We start from the raw sequence: 20,843 nt of genomic DNA, 5'->3' as shown, positions 1-20,843 counted from the left end.
TCAATTCTCCTTCTATCCTCCCTAGTCATTGTCCAACTCTCTGATGCATAACAAATGATTGCAAAAACAATGGCCTGTATCAGGCACACCTTAGTCTAGAATATAGTAAAGTAAAACACAGCAATTAAGGGTAGAGTTAATGAACATTGTTTATTCTGTTCACAATTATTAAATTATCTACTTCACAAAAGATATCTAATGGATCTTGAAAATATTATCAAACAAAAGGTAAGTGAATCATTGCCTTGTAATTTACAATGTAGTGGTTCAGGGATAATTTTTGTAGTAGCTCTGAAATGAGGAAGTTTATGGCCAAAGTCCAGGACACTGAATATTTCTAGGGACCAAGCTCTAATACCCTGCTTCTGATTTAGAGTCTAAAGAAGCTCTGGAGACTTTGTGGTAAGGAATTGCACTGTCAACCCAAAGACTTACCACTTGAATCCAGAAGCTGCTCTGTGGAAGGATGGGCAATCTCTTTCCGTGGGATTAACTGCCTCTGAAAACCCATTGGAGTGTCAGCTATGGGTCAGTTCTGACCTGATGATACTCAACAACAACAACAGCAACAACAACAAGTGGGTCAGCAGGGAAAAAAAATGAGATTATCTTCCTGGGTGATTTATTGCCTCTGAAAACCTGCTGGAAGGTCAACTAGTCAATTCTGATTCTGAGATCTATTATGTACAAGCTTGGAAAACAGGAGGAACAGCAAAAGAGAGCATCAGTGAGACGGATTGACACAGTGACTGCAACAGGCTTCAATATAGGAGAAATGATGGGACAGCAAAGGGCAAAGATTTGCTCTGTTCCTCATAGGATTAACATAAATGACAATTCACAGTCTCTAACAGTTTGTACAATTTAGTAGGAAGACTGAAGAAATGTTGATGCTTTTGAATTGTGGTGTGAGTTAAGAGTGTTGAATACATCATGAACTGGCCATAGAGCAGACCAGTCTCCCTTGGAAAGATAGCCAGAATTCTCATTAGAAGCAAGAATGGTGAGGCTTTGTCTCAGATGCTTTAGAAGTGGTATCATGAGGAGCTAATTCCTGGAGAAAGACAAAATGCTTGACCTCATGCACTTACTGCAGAGGGTCAAGGACTGCAGCCTTCAGTATGGACAGAGGCTCAATGTCAAGAAGACAAAGATTCTCACCACTGGACCAATAGGTAGCATCAGGATAGATGGCAAAAAGATTGAGATTGTTCACAGCTTCAGTTTGCTCAGCTCCACAGTCAACACTCTTGGCACCAGTAGCCAGGAAATGAAAAAAAAAACAAAACAAAACACCACGTATTGCAATGGGAAAGTCCGCTGTTAGGGACCTCTCTAAAGTACTCAAGAGCAATGGTTTCTCTCTGGAGACTAAGGTGTGCCTGATACAGGCCATGGTTTTTGCAATCACTTGTTATGCATCAGAGAGTTGGACAGTGACTAGGGAGGATAGCAGGAGAATTGACGCCTTTGAGCTGTGGGGCTGGAGAAGAGTATTGAATGTACCATGGACTGCCAAGAAAACAAACAGATCCATCCTGGAGAGGGTTAAACCACGCTACTACTTGGAGGCAAGGATTCTGGGGCTTCATCTGACATACTTTGGACATGTTGTAAGGAGAGACAGGTCCTTGGAGAGGGACATCATGCTTGGTAGGGTAGAGAGACAGCACAGAATGGGAAGACCCTCAATGAGATTGATTGATTCAGGGACTGGGGTAATTAGGATGGGTGTGTCAGACTCAGTGCGATTGGCACAGGATAGAGCAGGGTTTAGGGCTGTTGTACATAGGGTCGCTATGAGTTGCAAACGACTCCACGGCACATAACAACAAACAACAACAACTGCCATCAATTTGACAATAACTCACGTAGTCCTGTGGACAACAGATTGAATATTTGTCCTATGCTGCACCATTCTCAGAATCTCCACTCCGCTCAATTCCATCGGGGCAGTCACAAGGTCAACCCATCTCATAGAGGATCTTCTTCTCCTTTGCTGACCCTCTATTTTTTCCAAAATAATATCCATCCATCCCCCAAGCAATGGTATCTCTTGATAACATACTCAAAGTAAGTGAGAAAAGGTAGATCTTTAATGACACAGATTGATGCAGTAACTACAATTAGTTCAAGCACAGCCACACTTGTAAGGATGGCACAGGATAAGACAATACATTCCTTCTGATGAATAGAGGGCTACTGTCAGTCACAGTCAACCAGATGACAACTAATTAAGAATAACACAAACAATTATAGACATTTTTCCTATGCTGTCATCTCACTAATTGATGCTGCTGTTTTGTGCATAGTTGAGTTTGACTCATATAGATCCTATAAAGAGTAGACCCAAACCCTGTCCTATCCTATGACATCCTTATCATTTCTGACACACTTGAGCCCATTGCTGCAGTCACTTTGTCAGTCTATCCCACTGAAGGTCTTCCCCTTCTTTGCTGTTCCTCTACCTTTCCAAGCATGATATCCCTTTCCAAGGAAGAGTCTCTTCTAGCAATGTGACAAAATCACGCAAGAAGACGTTTCACAATCCTTGATTCCAAGGAGCATTCTGGCTACGTTTTCCAAGATATGTCTGATTGTTTTTTGGCAGTTCACAGGATACTTAACACTCTTCTCCAACACTGTAATTCAAAGGCATCAGTTATTCTTGTCATCTTTGTTCATTCTCCATCTCTCAGAGGTATATCAAGTGATTGTAAAGACCATAGCCTCAATCAGGCATGTGTTAGCCTTCATGCTAACATTTTTGCTCCTCAGTACTTTGGAGAAGTCCCTGAAAGTGAAGGTGAATTTGTGGATATTAGATGAAATCTTTGACAATTTCAATATCTTCTTTTGGCATGATGTTAGAACTCTAAAAATGTTTTAGTTTAGTTTTTTTGTTTTGTTTTTTTTTTCAGTGGGATCATTAAAATTAAAAACAATAAAATAAGAATCCATTCTGTAGAGGATTATTAAACTTCTCCAAAGAAATTTGTTGTTTTGTACTGTCGAGACAGAACGACTCACAGATGACCCTCCAGTGGGTATTTAGAGGCAGGAAATCACACAGGGAGGTGATTGTCCATCCTTCTCCCACAGAGCAGCTTGTGGATTTGAACTGCATCAAAACTCAAAGGCATCAATTCTTCTATCATCCCTAGTCATTGCTTAGGTTTCCAATGCATAGCAAGTAATTGTAAAGATCATGGCCTGTATCAGGTGTACCTTAGTCTCCAGATTGATATTGATGCTCTTCAGTAGTTTGGAGAGGTCTCTGACAGCAGAATTTCCCAAAGTAATTAATCTTTTTTAGTTCTTGGCTGCTGATAGGAAGACTGTTGACTGTGGAGCCAAGCAAACTAAAGCTGTGAACAATCTCAGTCTCTTCACCATCCATCCTGATGCTGCCAATTGATCCAGTGACGAGAATCTTTGTCTTCTTGATATTGAACTTCAATCCATATTGAAGGCTGCAGTCCTTGACCTTCTGCAGCAAGCGCTTCAGGTCCTTCTCAGATTCAGCAAGAAGACTTGTGTCATCTCCATAACACGTGTTGTTGATTAAGCTACCTCCAATCCTGATACCACATTTCTCCTCATAGAATCCAGTTTCCCAGATAATCTCTTCTTTATATAGATTAAAATGGTATGGAGATAGGACACATCCCTGGCGTACACTTTTCCCAGTTTTGAACTATGCAGCATTTCCTTGCTCGGCTTTCTCTTAGTCCAAATATAGGTTTCACATAAGGACAATCAAGTGTTCTGGGACAGTTTTTTGTGATCCACACAGTCAAATACCTTTATTAGGATGACACAACCCTGCTTGCTGAAACTGAGGGAGACCTGAAGTGCTTGCTACAGAAGGTCAAGGACTGCGTCTTCAATATGGATTGAAGCTCAACATCAAGAAAACAAAGATTCTCACCACCAGGCCAATTGGCAGCATCAGTATGGATGGTGAAGAGATTGAGATAGTTAACAGTTTTAGTTTTCTTGGTTCCACAGTCAACACTCTTGGTAACAGCTGCCAAGAAGTCAGGAGATGAATTGTATTGGGAAAGTCAGCTGTGAGGGACCTCTCCAGAATACTAAAGAGCAATGACTTCAGGCTGGAGACTAAGGTGCGCCTGATCTAGGCTATAGTCTTTGCAATTACTTGCTATGCATCAAAGAGTTGGACAGTGAATAGGGATGATAGAAAGAGACTTGATGCTTTTGAGCTGTGATGCTGGAGAAGAGTGTTGAATATACAATGGACTGCTAGGAGAACAAACAGGTTTGTCCTGGAGAGGGTGAAGCCAGAATGCTCCTTGGAGTCAAGGATTCTGAAGCTTTGTCTGACATACTTTGGGCATGTTTCAAGGAGGGACTGGTCCTTTGAGATGGACATAATGTTTGGGAGAGTGGAGGAACGGCGCAGGAGAGGAAGAGCCTCAATGAGATGGATCGATTCTGTGAGTGGAGTGGTGGGAATGAGTGTGTTTGAGACTGGAGGTTGGCACAGGATAGAATGGCGTTTAGGGCTCTTGTACATAGGGTTGCTATGAGTCACAAGTAACTCGATAGCACATAACAACAACAAGTCAAAGAAACACAGATAGACATTCCCCAAATACTCTCTGCTTTCAGCCAAGATCCACCTAACATTAGCTGTAATAGCCCTAGTAGCAAGGCCTTTTCTAAACCTAGCTTTTACTTTAGACAGTTCTGGTCCAGCTATTTATGGATAATTTTCAGCAGAATCTTGCTTGCATGTGAAATCAATGACATTGTTTGATAATTTCCGCACTCTGTTGGTTCACCTTTCTTTGGAATGGGAACAAATATAGATGTCTTCCAGGCAGTTGGCCAAGTGATTTTCCTTCCAGATTTCCTGAAACAACTTGGTAAGCACATCCTAGGCCGTGTCTGTTTGTTGAAATATGTCAATTGGTATGCAGTCAATTTCTGGGGCTTTCTTTTTTGCCAATTCTTTCAGAGCAGCTTGAACTTCCTTCATCACTAAAGGCTCTTGCTCATATGTTGTTTCATTAAATTCTTCTGTGTCTGCCAATTCCTTTTGGTATAATGACTCTTTCCGTTTTCTTTTAATGTCTTCTGGATCATTGAATATTCTGCTCAAAGCATCCTTAACTATTGCAACTCGAGGTTTGAATTTGTTCTTCAATTCCTTCATCCTAGGAAAACCTGAGCAATTTTGGTCCCTTTGATTTTGTGACTCGAGCTCTTTGCACATTTCTTTGTAACACTTGGTCTTCCTGTGCTGCCCTTTGAGACATTCTCTTCAACTCCTTAAGATCTTGATTTCTTCCCTAGTGCTCTAGTGCAATATTCAGAGTTTCTTCTGACATCCATCTTGATTTTTTTTTCTTCCTCCTCTGTCTTTGCAATGACCTTTCACATTCTTCCTGGATGATAGTCTTGATATCCTCCCATAACTCACATGGTCTTCACTCATTTGTGTTCAAGGCCTCAAACCTGTTCCTGAGATGGTTTTGAAATTTAGGCAGGATAGACTCAAGGTCAAATTTTGGTTCTTGTGGATTTGATTTCACTTCCTCAGCTTCAGCTTGAACTTGAATAGGAGTAGTTGGTAGTGTTCCACAAACAGCACCTGGCCTAGTTTTCATAACAGATATTCAGTTTCTCCAGTGGCTCTAAAGCCATGTTTTCCAACTGTTGATCCTTCTTCTCTGTTCCCAGTTTTTGCATTCCAGTCACCTCATACTATTAAAGCATCTTGAATTTCATGTTTGATCAATATCTGGCTGCAAAAGTTGATAGAGATCTTCTTCTATTTCCATCTCTTTGGCTCTGGTTGTTGGTGCATATATTTGAGTGATGATGGTATGCACTGGACTTCCGTGTATGCGTATGGATATTATCCAGTCACATACAACATTGAATTTCAAGATGATCTAAAAATGACTTTTTAAACTATTTTTCCTCACCTTTTCATTTCCAACAGAGTAGATCAGATGATTGTCTGATTCAAAATGTCCCATGCCAGTCCATCTCATTTCACCAACACCTAGTATGTCAATATTTATGCGTTCCATTTCTTTCTTAATAATAGCCAATTTTTTTACACTCATGGTTCTCACATTCCATGTTCCAGTCACTAGTGTCTGCTTACAGCTGTTCCTTCTCATATAGTATTTTACAAAATCCTTGTTCCTTAGTTCTGCATAGTATTCTATTGTATAAATGTACTATAATTTCTCAGGCAATCCATTTTTTTTGATGGATATATGAGCTATTTCCATTTTCCTGCTGTTGTGAATAATACTACTATGAACATTGGCATACTATTTCCATTCTTGTATCACTTCTGTTTTCTTTTGGGTATATTCTAAGCAGTACTAAGAACAAATAGCTGTAATGGGTCACATTAAATGCAGACTCTGCAATCTGGACTTCAAGAAAATGAAAATTATTTTCTCAGTTAAATAAGGAGCATGGTAAATCCTCAAGATGTTGTTATGTGCCATCAAGTCTAGTACAGCTTACAGCGATTCTATGAACAACAGATCTGAATCCTGTCCTATCCTGCACCATCTTCATCCTCTCTCACATACTTGAGGTCATTGCTACAGTCACTCCATCTCATTGACAGTTTTCTCATTCACTATCTTGCCACCTTTCCTAGTGTTATATACAGCCCTTTCTAAGGATAGGGTCACTATGAGTCATACTCAACTCGGCCACACATAACAACAACAACAGCTTCATGATCCTTTGTCTCCAAGGAACAGTCTGGCTGCACCTTCTTCTGTTTGTTCTTTTTGCAATCTGTGGGATATTTAGTACTCTGCTCCAATACTACAACTCAAAACCATCAATTTTTCTTCTATCATCCATATTTGCTGTCCAGCTCTCAGATGTATATAGCAAGTGATTGAAAAGACTATGGTTGGACTCATACCTTAGTCTTCAACATCATTGCTCTTCAGTACTTTGGATTACCTTTCACTATCAAGAAAGCAAAATTCCTCACTCCTGGGCCTCTACTGCACTAATGAGAAATCTGTATGTAGATAAGAAGCAGTCAATCAAACATAACAAAGTGATACTGCATGGCTTAAAGTAAATCAAGAAATATTTGTGTCAAGGCTATATATTTCCCCCATACCTATTAAATCTATATACTGAGCAGAAAATAATTCTAAATCTTGTAATATAATTAAAAGAATGCATCATCTAGATTGAGGGAAGAGAAGTGTCACCAGGGTAGTTCTTTTATTAAAAAATAGTGAAACTTCGTCTCGCATATATTGGGCATATTTTCAAGAATCACTAGTCCTTGGAAAAAGATATGCAGAGAAAAGTAGAGAGTCAGCAAAATAGAAACAGACACTCAAATGTGATAGATTGACACAGTGACTATTACAATGAGCTTGTAGTATTTTTTAATTATTGCAGCATTGTTAATGTTGTTATTAGGTGCTATTAAGTCTACTGCAACTACTAGTGACCGTATACGCAATAGCTCTGGACCTTGCCCTGTCCCAAGGCAGTCTCACTGTCTCCCACACACCTACCTCCAGTACACCAGTTACTGTGTCAATCCATCTCATCGAGAGTCTTCCTCTCCTGTGCTGTCCCTCCACCCTTCCAAGCATGATGTCCTTCTCCAAGGATTGGTATCTCCTGGTCACATGACCAAATTATGTGAGATAATGCTTCAAAATTTATACAGATGTTTGCAAAATCCTTGCCAAAAAAGGAGCAGACAGGCTTACCCTCTCCAGGATAAATCTGTTTGTTCAATACTTGTCTCCAACATCACAACTCAAAGGCATCAATTCTTTTTCTGTCAATTCTAGTCATTGTCCAATCTCTGATGCATAACAAGTAACTGCAAGGACCATGCCTGAATCAGGTGCACATTAGTCTGTAGAGTGACATTGTTGCTTTATAGCACTTTGGAGAGGTCACTGACAGCAGCTTTCCCCAGAGTAATTAGTCTTCTAATTTCTTGGGTGCTGGTGCCAAGAGTGTTGATCATGGAGCTGAGGAGGCTGAAATTGTTAACAACCTCAATCTCTTCTCTATCTGTCATGATGCTGCCAAATGACCCAGTGATGAGAATCTTTTCTTCTTGATGTTGAACTTGAATCCATATTGAAGACTACTGTGTTTGATCTTTTTATACTGCCAATTGACGCAGTGATGAGAATCTTTTATTCTTGATGTTGAACTTCAATTCATATTGAAGACTACAGTGCTTGACCTTTTGTAGCAAACACTTCAGGTCCTCCTCAGTTTCGGTAGGAAAGATTGTATCATCTGTAATAACATAGGTTGTTGATAAGTCTTCCTCCAATCCTGATAGCACATTTATATTCTTAAAATCTAGCCTCTCAAATGATCTGTTCCACGTATAGACTGAAGAGGTATGGAGACAGGATACATTCCTGATGCACTCCTTTCCTGATTTTGAGCCATTCAGTATTTCCTTGCTCTGTTCTGATGATTTCTTCCTGGTCCAAGTATAGATATTGCATGAGTACAATTGTGGGGTTCCCATTTTTCTCAAGGTTAGCCACAATTTGTTGTGATCCACACAGTCTGATGCCTTTGCATAATCAATGAAACACAGATAATCATTCCTCTTGTACTCTTTGATTTCAGCCAAGATCAATCTGACATTGACAATAATGTCTCTGGTGCCACGGCCTCTTCCAAACTCAGTCTGTATTTGTGGTAGTTCTTTGTTGATGTATTGTTCCAGTTGCTTTAGAATAATCTTCAGATGGACTTGTTTACATATGATATCAGTGATACTGCTTGATAATTTCTACACTCTGTCGGGTTGTTCTTTTTTCAATGGGAAAAAATACAGATCTCTTCCAGTCAGTCCAGACAACAGGACCAGACATTCATCCTCCAGATTTCCTGGCACAACTTGGTTAGCAAGTCCAGGGCTGCATCTGTCTATTGAAATACATCAATTGGTATTTCGTAGCAATGTTATTGTATACGCTGGAGTTGGAATCTACCCATAGCTGACCCTCCACAAGGTTTTCAGAGATGGTTAACCGCGTTGGAAGAGATTGCCCATCCTTTTCCTGCAGAGCAGCCAATGTGCCTTCAGGACTACAGTGCAGCTTCTTGTCACTAGGCCACCAGAGCTCCCAATATTAGCAAAAAAGACTAAAACAGAATTGGTTCAGTGTAAGACTCACCCTACTCTCAGTCTCAAGAAGACCAAAATCTTCACCACCAGGCCAATAGGAGAAAAGACTGAAATTTTCATACTAGAATAGTGTTACACAACAACAACTCTAGTTTTACTTAATTAACATAACAGAAAATTATACTTATACAGGAATTAGGATTCCAAAACCTCATTTTGGGGGATTCAAATCAAACCACAACACCATCTAATTTAGCATTGCAATTTCTCAGATGGTAATAAGAGTTTAATAAAAAACAAACAAACACAACCCCCCCCAAAACAATCTAAACCACCCAAAAAAACCCAACCCAAACCAACCAAAACAAAAAACAATGACAGAAAACAAACAAAAAAAATCTTATTTTATGAGTGGGGTGAAGGAAATGGGAGGGATCTTTTGTGAAAAACAATGTATAAAAACTTTGTAAATAAATCAGAATAAATTTTTTTAAAACAAGAAATAAGAATCATAGTGAAAAAGAATTGTTGTTAAGTATCAAGTAGACTATGACTCCTAACAACTTTATGAATAATAAATTGCTCAAAAAAAGTTATACATCTCAAGAATATAGACTATAGACTTCAATATAAATTACATTTCAACATCAAGAAAACAAAAATCCTAACCACCGGACCAATAGGCAAAATATTAATATTTTTATATAGAATATAAAATATAGGCATGATAGATGAAGAAAAACTTCTAGTTGTTAGTGACTTCATCTTATTTTGGTCCATAAACAATTGCCTTGGCACCAGCAATCAAGAAATCAAAAGATATATTGCTTTGGGAAATTCTACTGTCAGGAACCTCTCCTCTCCTGGGGAGCAGTGGTTTGAATACCAAGGTGTGATTCAAGCCATGGTCTTTTTTATCACTTACTATACACCTGAAAGTTGGACAGTGAATAAGGATGACAGAAACAAAATTTATAACTTTGAGTTGTAGTGGGAATTGATGGCAATTCAGTGTCAATGTGCTTGTCCCAGCATTTTTTAATCTTCAGCAAGATTTTACTTGCAAGTGATATCATTGACATTGTTTGATAATTTCTACAGTTTTGGAATGGAAACAAATATTGACCTTTTCCAGTTGATTGGCCTGCTGTCTCTGATATTGCAGAGAGTGGTGAGCACACCCAGCATTGCATCTGTTTTCTGAAACACTTCAGTTGGTATTCCATCAATAACTTGGGCCTTATTTTTTTTTTGTTTTTTTATCAGGGTCTTTAGTGCAGCTTGGCCTTCTTCATTACTACTGTTTCTTGAACCTGTGCTACTTCCTTAGATGGTTCAATGTCAACCAATAATTTTTTACATCTTCTTTTGATGCTTCCCTGTATTATTCAAGATATTGCCCATAGAATCCTTCAGTATTGTAACTTAAGGCTTGAGTTTGTCCTTAGTTTTTTCAGCTTGAGAAATATTGTGCATATTCCTCTCTTTTGATTTCCTAAATCTAGCTTTTTGCATCTTTTATTATAATATTTTGCTTTGTCTTCGGAAGCTGCTCTTTGAAACACAATCAGAATGTTTCTTAGAGACAAGGATGGTGAAAGTCTATCTCACATACTTTGGACATGTTGCTAGAAAGGACCAGTTTTTGAACAAAAGACATCATAGTTGGGAAAAGAAAGGGTCTGAGAAGGAGGAAGACTCTCAATTAGATGGATTAGCACAGTTTGAGTATATGCAAGAGCTCCTGAGGCTGATACAGGATGGGCAAGGCTGAAATCTATTGTTAATAAGGTCACTATGATTTATGGTCAACTCGATGACATCTAACAACAATTTTAGTATATAGCGAGTAGTATCTTTAAAGCTTGGGAGTAGCTAGCTACCCAAGGTGGAATTGTTTGTCTCTTCCTGTCCAGAACTAAGAAGAGAGATTTAAATCACAAATACGATTAGTCCAAAATGCTAAAAGACTACCTGACTTTAACCTTAATTACCCTGAGGACAGAATAGCAAGATAGTGCTGTTGACTGATCTGACAGGGATCACAATATATTGATTTATACAGAGCAGTGAGCAATTTACAATGAAACTCAAATCTATAAAAATGTATGGCTTTGTCATTATAGTAGAGACTCATGGAATCCCCAATACTATGGCTATCGTTAACAATCTGAGACTTGAATTAAACTCACTCCTGTGGCTCAACTTTCAGCCAAATAATAGACATATTACAAGGGGAAGAAAAATTAGAGGAAAAATAGTGAAAATTTAATGAACTACAAAAAGACTAAACAAATATATCTTCAAAAAAGTGAAGCCAGAGTGCTCTTTAGAGGCAAGGATGAGAAAACTTAATTTCAAGTACTTTGAGAACATCACTAAGAAATGCAAATCCTTGGGGGGGGAAAAGCATCAATCTTAGAAAGGTGGAAAATCAGTAAAAAAGGGAAGACTTTTGACAAGATGCATTGACACAGTGTTTGTATCAATGGACTCAAGTATGTCAGAGATGATGGGAGGGCACAGGATAAAGCAAGGTTTAGATTCATAGTCGTCATTGACTCAATGACACCTAGCAACAACTCTTTAGAACAATTAGTTCTACAAATTAAAAAAGGCTACATATGCTCAGGTAGAAAGGACACAAGCCAGGAAAAGATAGGTTAGGATACATGGAAAGGAGAATCACATGGAAGAACTGAAAATACACTGTTACAATACTATCATTAATACCATTTAAATATATAGAATAGAATAGAATAGAATAGAATAGAATAGAATAGAATAGAATAGAATAGAATAGAATAATCTCCCCTTTTTAAAAAGGGGCATTCATTTGTGGTATTTTTGTTACAGTAGGACTAAATAGCTGAGGTAGATAATTTAAAGGTCCCCAGAAAGACTTTTCCCTGTCTCATTTCTCTTGTGCTTTTTCTTAGCAAGAGAGTGGGCTCCTCTTGCCAGAAAAATAAGTCTTGCATTGAGCATTAGAGATAGGCAGGTGATCAATTACCTTCAGTGTCTGATCTGACAGGAAATGGAATTCTATCTCTGGTACTCCCCCCATTCAGTGATCATGTGAGCTGTCTCACCCTATCTCAATCTTAAATGCTTTTATACTCATAGAACCCAGCATAGTGTGTTGCTTTTTAATGCTTTCTTTGTAGATTTTAACTATAGTTGGTGTTAGACAATAGATAAAAAGATATTCTTTTATTCCCCCTTTAGATTTTTTCTTGTACAGGATTCAGACAATAATTACCTCAAAACTCAAATAAAAAAGCTGAGGGGGGAAAGTTGGCTCATACTTTGGTTCAATTTGACTCTGAATAAGAGGTATAAATATTATCTAATAAACTTCTCAGTGGAGTGGATCTTGGAAATAAAAATACAATTTAAACAAGTCAGGTTTAAGCAGATAATGTGGTGATAGAGAGGGATAAGTAGAGTACCAGAGATAGGATTCAATTCCCTATCAACAGAGATCAGAGGAAAGACCTGCCAACACCTCTTCAAAGAACTCAAGCAGAACCCCTGTTTTAGAGGAAGGGGAAGGAATATGAAAAGACAATATGTATCCTCAACCTTGGCTTCCTTCACGATTCCAGGGGAATCTGTCCCACTTCCCTTGTACGCCTGTGGGATGCTGTTTGCCAGATGTCTTCTAATTTCAGGCTCTGTCAACAACTGCATAGAGCAATCATAGTGTCCAGATGTCTTTTTGAAAATGTAGGACATACCCAATCATCAAGGAGGTGGGAAGCATCACAGAAAAGAATAGACTGGATCAGGCTCTAGGACCACATCCAAGGAGTGGGCCTACTTGACAAGATAAACATTTATGTTTCCAAATAGGCTGGTATTTTTTTTTCCCTGCCTGTGTGTATTTATCTAGAAAACAGATTCCTCTTCTTTCTTTTTTCACCCCTTCTCCATTGTTTTCTGCAATGATCCACAAGGATCTTGAAAACAACAACAACCAACCCAAAAAAAACCCCCAGCGGAGACAAATATCCTTCCTTGAAAGAAGCCATCCTTCCTTGAAAATAGCCCCTCCTAGCAACATGTCCAAAGTATGTGAGGCAGAGACTCATCATTCTTTTCTCCAAAGAGCACTCTGGCTGCACCAGTAATTGGTTGTTTTCTCTTTTATATAATGTGCAAATATTCATTAACAATTGTCTTATTTACATTAATACTATGAAAGAATCTCACTGTAGATAGAGAAGCCTAATTGAGTTGGGGGGAGGAAAGAAAAAGAAGAAGAGTAGAGGTATCCCTCAGGACTTCCTAAACATGGAAATTATTGACCCAAGTAAAAAAATCTAATTTCTAAATATGTGTCATTTTTACATGTTCCTGTTTGAACTACATTTTACAATCATTTGGGCCACTCAGTAGTACTAATAAATCTGTACCTGTCACTGAACACATTGTGAGTGACATCAGAATCCCCAAGGTCTCATAGTATAAAGAACTTCAATTTCTTTCTGGAACTACTGTAACAATTCTTATGTAATATAATTATGTAATTATGGAAAACATCCTAAGCACAGAAAGTAGAAAGAGTCTAACAAAATGTTTCAAAAGATCAAAAATGCCTTAATCTCCCTGCTTGAGTCCCAGCAGTCCAACTAGTAGCCACCTTCAATCGCAACAGAAGGAAACCGCCCAGTCTATAGTCCTCAGAGTAGTAGTTAAAATTGCTGGAGACTCCAATGTGCTATGAAGTATAGTATCAGCACTTTCTAATAAAATTAGCATATTAAAAAATAAATAAGCAGTATTCCAGGCAAAGAAAGATAGACAGTCTCTTTCTATTATGATTTGTTGCTGTTGTATACCATTGAGTGAGAATTGACCCATCATGGACCTTCTGGTGGATTTTCAGAGGCAGTTAATCACAACAGGAGGAATGCAAGGTCACTATGAGTCAGAACTGCTGCCATCACCAAGAGGACTCTTGTTATTGTTGTTAGGTACCACCGAGTTGAGTATGAGCCATAGCGACTCTATGAACAATAGATCTTAACCCTGTCCTATTCCTGTACCAGCCTCTGACACACACTTCCTTATACACTAGAACCCACTGTGATAGTTACCGTGTGACTCCACCTACTCAAGGATCTTCCTCTCCTTAGTCAACCTTCTACCTTTCCAAACATCATGTCCCTTTGCAAGGAATAACCCCTCCTAGCAACATTCGCATAGTGAAGCCTCATCAACTTTGCCTCCAAAAAGCACTCTGGCTGTCTCCTTTTTCAAGACATATTTGCTTGTTCTTTTGTCCATCCATGAGATGTTCAGTGCCTTTCTCCAACACCAGAGGTCAAAGGCATCAGTGCTTTTTCTGTCATCTTTACTCATTGTCCAACTTTCAAATGCATAGAAAGTGATTGGAAAAAACCATGGGCTGAATGCCCAGAAGGAAGCAGTCTGTGTAAAATATAGAAACTCTGTTGACAGCTTAGATCCAGCTGACTTCAGTGCTTGTTGGTCCTCATTATCACTAAGCAATCCATATCTGTTCTTGACAGTCTCAGATTTGAAAGTCTGAAAACAGAGAGCAATGGTGAAATGCTTTCAGATCTTTTTCTAAGATGAGAAGAGAGGATGTTCCAATAGGACAGTGGCTCATACTCTAGGAAAGGTAGACAAAAAGGTTTCCTGAAGGGTTGGGCTTGTTGGGGGGGGGGAAATAGGGATTGCCATTTCCAGGATTTGGCAGACAAAACAAGAGTGAGGAAGTTCCTTCAGAGTTGTCTTTGCAGCAGGCACTACAGCGAAAGAGTTTGCTACTGACAGCTTTACAGTTGCTTCTCTAAGTAGATTGAGACTGGGTCTTCTGTCTCATTAGTTTGCAGCAGAGATAACTGTTAGTGGTGCCTGTGCAGACATTTGCCAGGTGGTAAACCCAACTTGGAAGAAAGAACAGATGGAAGACGCCCCCTATGGATCGACACGTGCAAACTTTCATGAGTATCCCAGACAGCATGTGCTTTTCCTGCAGCTACATGCTCCAGTGTCTCTCTGCTCACTCTCTGTCCTCCAAAGAGGGTGTCCTCCCACACACGACACTCCATGGATTTAGTATCTGAAAGCTAAAGCTACTGGTAGCCCTGTTTTTATCCTTTTGGGGAACTAATTGTAAGGAAATTAAGATGAGCTCTTATTTGGTGTGAGATAAATGACATGACCTAAGTTAGGTGATTATTTCATAGGAGGACCACAGGACATTTGTGCTGGTTTGTATCATTGTTTTCAGATCGCCAAACTAATAGTTCTGACCTGAAAATAGGCCAAATGATTGAAGAGACAGAGGAAGGAAGAGAGCTGGGGAAGGATCACAAAACAGCAATGGAGAACAATGTCGCTGAAAGATAGCACCAAGCTGAGAGGCAGGAGTGCAGAGTCCCACAGACTGGAGTTCTACCACTTAACCAGGTTTCCACCTACAGGAAAGGTAAAAAACTTCTCTCACCTTCATGCTTTATCAGTCAAATGTTTTCTGGAATGCTTTAATTAGAAATTATAATTACAGCAAGACTTCACAAGTTACAAGAGGTTCCACATCACTATTCCTAGAGGTTTTAAACGACTCGGCGGCACATAACAACAACAACAACAGTTCCGACCCTTGGGTAAGTACATTTCTTTTCTATCATGTAGATAAGCAGACTGAACTTAGGAAAGATAAAGTGGTGAGTAAAGCTCATGTAACAAGCTTGAGTTTAGGATTTGGACTATTTTCACTCATTGCAAAGTCCTTTCCCCTTCCCTTACTAGCCTGTCACTTTGGAAAATACGTATCCTAATTGGAAATACATTCATTCTTTTGAAGAATTGATAGAACATTATATTTATATGAAATCTCTGTGCTCAGTGTAACTAAGGTAGAATTTGAGTTGTTTTTTCTCATTTCTGGGACTTAAAACAGACAGACACAGTGCACTGGGCCAGAGGAGGCTTGGGAAAGACAAACAGACACAGGATCCAAAAATTTGCATCAGTGGGGGTCATCATCCTTCCAAGAGGACTACTTGGCCCATAGCCCTCAATTTACTGTCTCTGAGGCCTCCTGGCCCCACCATTGCAGGAAAGCAAATCCCCTGCCAGAGCCCATTCTAAGGTCTGAGCTCTGCAGACTCTGCAGGCAGAATGAGATCATCCTTTCAGGCCTGTCCTGTTTTTAACAAGCTGGAAGACATCCTGAATGAACAAGTACATAAATGAACAAATGAATGACTGTGAGAATCCAGTAGAAGGGTCCACACCGAGAAACATTTAATCTCCTGCCACTCTTATCACTCTGCCACAGATGAGCAAAGTCACCTGTTCATTGGACTTGATGCCAGGGGTGATTCAGCAACCTGTGCATGGATTAGCTCATGACTTGTGAGTTACTCTGTTTATTTTTGCTTTTATACCTCCTTGGGGACACTATCACAGGGCTCAAGTCTCTTTACAAACTACCTTCTGGCCATGGTCATTATTAATTTCTAGAGAGGGACTAGTAAAAAGAAAACTGGATTTGGATTTAAGGGACAGAGGTTGAATTTTGCCCTTTGTGGCTGCTTGATGAATAAATCACATAATGTGTTCAAAATCTTAGTTATATCATAAGATAATTGAATAGTAAAAGAAAAAATATCTAACAAGAATTTATCAGACACCTACAAAATAAGGGTTGAGAAAATACTTTATAAATGGAAAGGCATTTGAGAATTTGTAAAGCTTTGGCTCAATTACAGTTTGGTCATGATAGTTATACCTTGAATTATATAGTCATTTGGTCTATAATGTAGTTGATAAATATTTATTAAAAAGCTATTATCTTTGATTAAGCTTGAGAGAATATAGAAAACCTGCCTGAAAATGTTAAAATTAAGTTCTCAATCTAGATTATGAGGTCCATGGGATCAGGAAAGTCATAAAACTACTTATTACGCACGTTATTGTGAGAATATCTGGACCCAAATATGAAGTGATTAGATCATAAAAGAAATTCCCTAGTGATGCAAATAATTAACATCTTCACTTGTTAACCAACATGTGAAAGGTTTAAGCTCACCCTAAGAGGCCTCAGAAAAAATGCCTGGGGATCCGCTTGAAATAAAACCTGGTCACTGAAACCTTATGGAGCACAATTCCACTCTAACAAACAGACATGAGCTATACTGGACCGGAGTTGACTTAACAGTGACTGGTTGTTGTTATTGTTGCTGTTATGTGCCCTCGAGTCGCTTGCAACTCATAGTGATCCTATGTATAAGAGCCCTAAACCCTGCTCTATCTTGAGCCAACCTCCCTTGTCTCTGACATACCTACCTCCATTACCCCAGTCACTGAATCAATCCATCTCATCGAGGGTCTTCCTCTCCTCTGCTGTCCCTCCACCCTCCCAAACATCACGTCTCTCTCCAAGGACTGGTCCCTCCTTGCAATATGCACAAGGTATGTCAGAAGAAGCTTAAGAACCCTTGCATCAGAGGAGCAGCCCAGTTTCACCCTCTCTATGATGAACCTGTTTGTCTTCCTAGCAGTCCATGGTTTATTCAACACTCTTCTCCAACACCACAGCTCAAAAGCATCAATTCTCCTTCTATCATCTCTAGTCATTGTCCAGCTCTCTGACACATAGCAAGCAATTGCGAAGACTATTGCCCAGATCAGGTGCCCTTTAGTCTCCAGACTGACATCATTGCTCTTCAGTACTCTGGAGAGGTCCCTGACAGCCAGCTTTCCTAATGCAATTTGTCTCTTGATTTCCTGGCTGCTGGTATGAAGAGTGATGATTGTGGAGCCAAGCAAACTAAAGCTGTTAATGATCTCAATCTGTTGGCCATCCATAATGATGCTGTCAATTGGCCCAGTGGTGAGAATCTTTGTTTTATTGATGTTGAGCTTCAATCCATACTGAAGGCTGTAGTCCTTGATCTTCTGCATCAAGTGCTTCAGTTCCTCCTCAGTTTCAGCAAGCAGGGTTATGTTATCTGCATAACGATGGTCATTGATGAATCTTCCTCCAATCCTGATGCCTCATTCCTCCTCATACAGTCGAGCCTCCCAGATGATCTGCTCTGCATACAGATTGAAAAGATATGGAGACTGAATACTTCTCTGGTGTACACCCTTCCCTATTTTGAACAACTAAGTGTCTCCTTGCTCCATTCTGATGACTGTCCCTGGTCCAAGGATAGTTTTCACATAAGCACAATCATATGTTCTGTGAATCCCATTCTTCTTAGAGTCAGCTATAGTTTGTTGTGATCTACACAGTCAACTGGTAAGAATTAAAAAAAAAAAAAAACATCGAGAAAGAAAATAATTAGATATTTACTTGGAAATTCCTGACAATATCCACTTAGATGTGGTAAAGCACCACTACTCATTTTCTAGTTTGCCACACTGTGGTGGCTTATATGTTGCTGTCATGCTAGAAGTTGTGCCGCCAGTATTTCATATACAAGCAAGATCACCAATGGTAAATTAAATGGAACTCCACATGAAGGCATGTTAGGCAGCAGGATGGGCCATCCGCTTCTGAAATGATTAGCCAATGAAAACTTCATGAACAGCAGGGGTACATATATGCTCTAGGACTGGATGATGAACTTTTTAGATTTAAAGTCACTCAAAATACAATAGAGGAAGAGTTGCATCCTCAAAGCAGAGTTTTTAGATGGAGTAAAAATTTCACTCAATAAAAGACCTTGATTTGCTCATATAACATGATTTAAAGAAGAAATAGTTGAAATATCCCTTGCTGACACCAGATGGATCTTGACTGAAGACAGAGAATATTGGAAATTTGTTTTCTTGAGGGTTACAGAATACACAATCTTATTTGGCTGGATGGTAATAATTTATGGATAATGTTGTAAAGATGGAAAATTTTGGAATATTTAATTGTAATTAAGTTGAACATGGGCATAGACCAAGAATGTTGGGCAATGTTGGGGAGGAAGGGAGGTCCTCTGGCCAGGACAGATCGCCTAAGCTCTGGATGAGTGCAAGTCTCCCAACGGCCTTTAATATGGGATAAAGAAAGCTCCCCTGTGTTAGGCTGTACCAGCTTAAGAAAGCTTGCCACCTGGGAAGACAGCTGCCACATCTGTTGAGCTGGGAGTGATCCACTTGAGGCTGAGGTTCTCTGACCAATCCATATGTCCCACATCTGTAAGCCCACCCTATCTCGTCTTCCTGTTTACTTGCTTGTATATAAGTGCACTGTAGCCCCTAATAAAATTGAGCTGGATTGACTCTCTGGACAGCTTCCAGAGAGTTGTGTCTGTCATGCTTACCCTCATTGGGGTGTTGCTGTTTGGTGCCAGAGAACGGAGAGCGACACAAGAGGTAGTCATTCAAACAGAAACTGTTTGGTTTAAAATTAGGAAAGATGTGTGGCATTGTTGTGTCCACTTTTTATGCCAAACAATAATTTATGAAGCCTGGATTATAAACATTAATGTGGCATCAGGATAAGAGAAACTCATTTACAACATGGGATTCACAGATGACACATCCTAGTTTGCTGAAAATGATGGAAACTTTAAGACCTTACTGAAGATCAATAACCTTAAATATGCTTCCACTTCAACATCAATAAAAAGATAATCATCACAGTGGATTAGAAAGCAATATTATGATAAATGGAGAAAAGATTGACGTTCCAAAGCTTTAATTTTAGTTGGACTCATAATCAATCAACATCCATGGAAGAAGGTGTCAGTAAAAAAATATAATGAAATATTGTAACAGGCAAAGGACTCCTTTAAGGTGGTAAAAAGTAAAAATGTCACTTTAAAAATTAAGGTAGGCTGATTAGTAGTTTTGGTTGCCTCATATGCATGTTTGATAATTTCCACATTCTGTCAGATAACCTTTCTTGGGAAGGAGGACACATGTAGACCTCTTTCAATCAGTTGGTCAAGCAGCTGTCCTCCAAATTTCTTGGCACAGACTAGTGAAATTGTCAATGAGTTCATCTTGCTTAGATCACAGTCAACACCCTTGGTGCTAACAGGAGACTGACAAACATATGTTGTTGTTGTCCAGTACTATTGAGTTGAATACTACCCATAGCAATCCTATGAACAACAGCTATGAACTTAGTCCTATCCTATGTCATCTTCACAATTTCCAACACTCTCAAGATGATCGCTGTGCCAATCCACCCGGCTGAGCAGTTTTTCTTTCCTTCGCCATCCCTGCACCTTCCCAAGCATGATGTTCTTTGCCAAGGAACAGCAGCATGCCAAAAGTATGTGAGACAAAGTTCCATCATCATTGCCTCCAAGTAGCACTCTGGCTGCACCTTTTCCAAGACATATCTATTTGCTATTTTTTTTGTGATCCATGGATATTCAGTATTCTTCTCTAATAACTGAATTCAAAGGCATCAGTTATTCTTTTGTCATCCTTTGTCATTTTCCAGCTCTCAAATGCATATTCTCAATGGAGAGAGGTTAAAGGCATTCCCTTTAAGAACAGGAACTAGGCAAGGATGCCCATTATCTCCTCTCTTATTCAATATTGTATTGGAAGTCTTAGCGATAGCAATAAGACAAGATAAAGACATTAGAGGTATACAAATTGGCAAAGAGGAAGTAAAATTATCCCTCTATGCAGATGACATGATAGTATACTTAGAAAATCCTAAAGACTCAGCAAGAAAACTATTGGACATAGTTGACCA

The sequence above is a fragment of the Elephantulus edwardii genome, unplaced genomic scaffold (assembly GCF_000299155.1).
Source record: "Elephantulus edwardii isolate Elephantulus edwardi_28Jun2011 unplaced genomic scaffold, EleEdw1.0 scaffold00092, whole genome shotgun sequence".
Classification (NCBI taxonomy): domain Eukaryota; kingdom Metazoa; phylum Chordata; class Mammalia; order Macroscelidea; family Macroscelididae; genus Elephantulus; species Elephantulus edwardii.
This window is presented reverse-complemented; position numbering follows the sequence as displayed.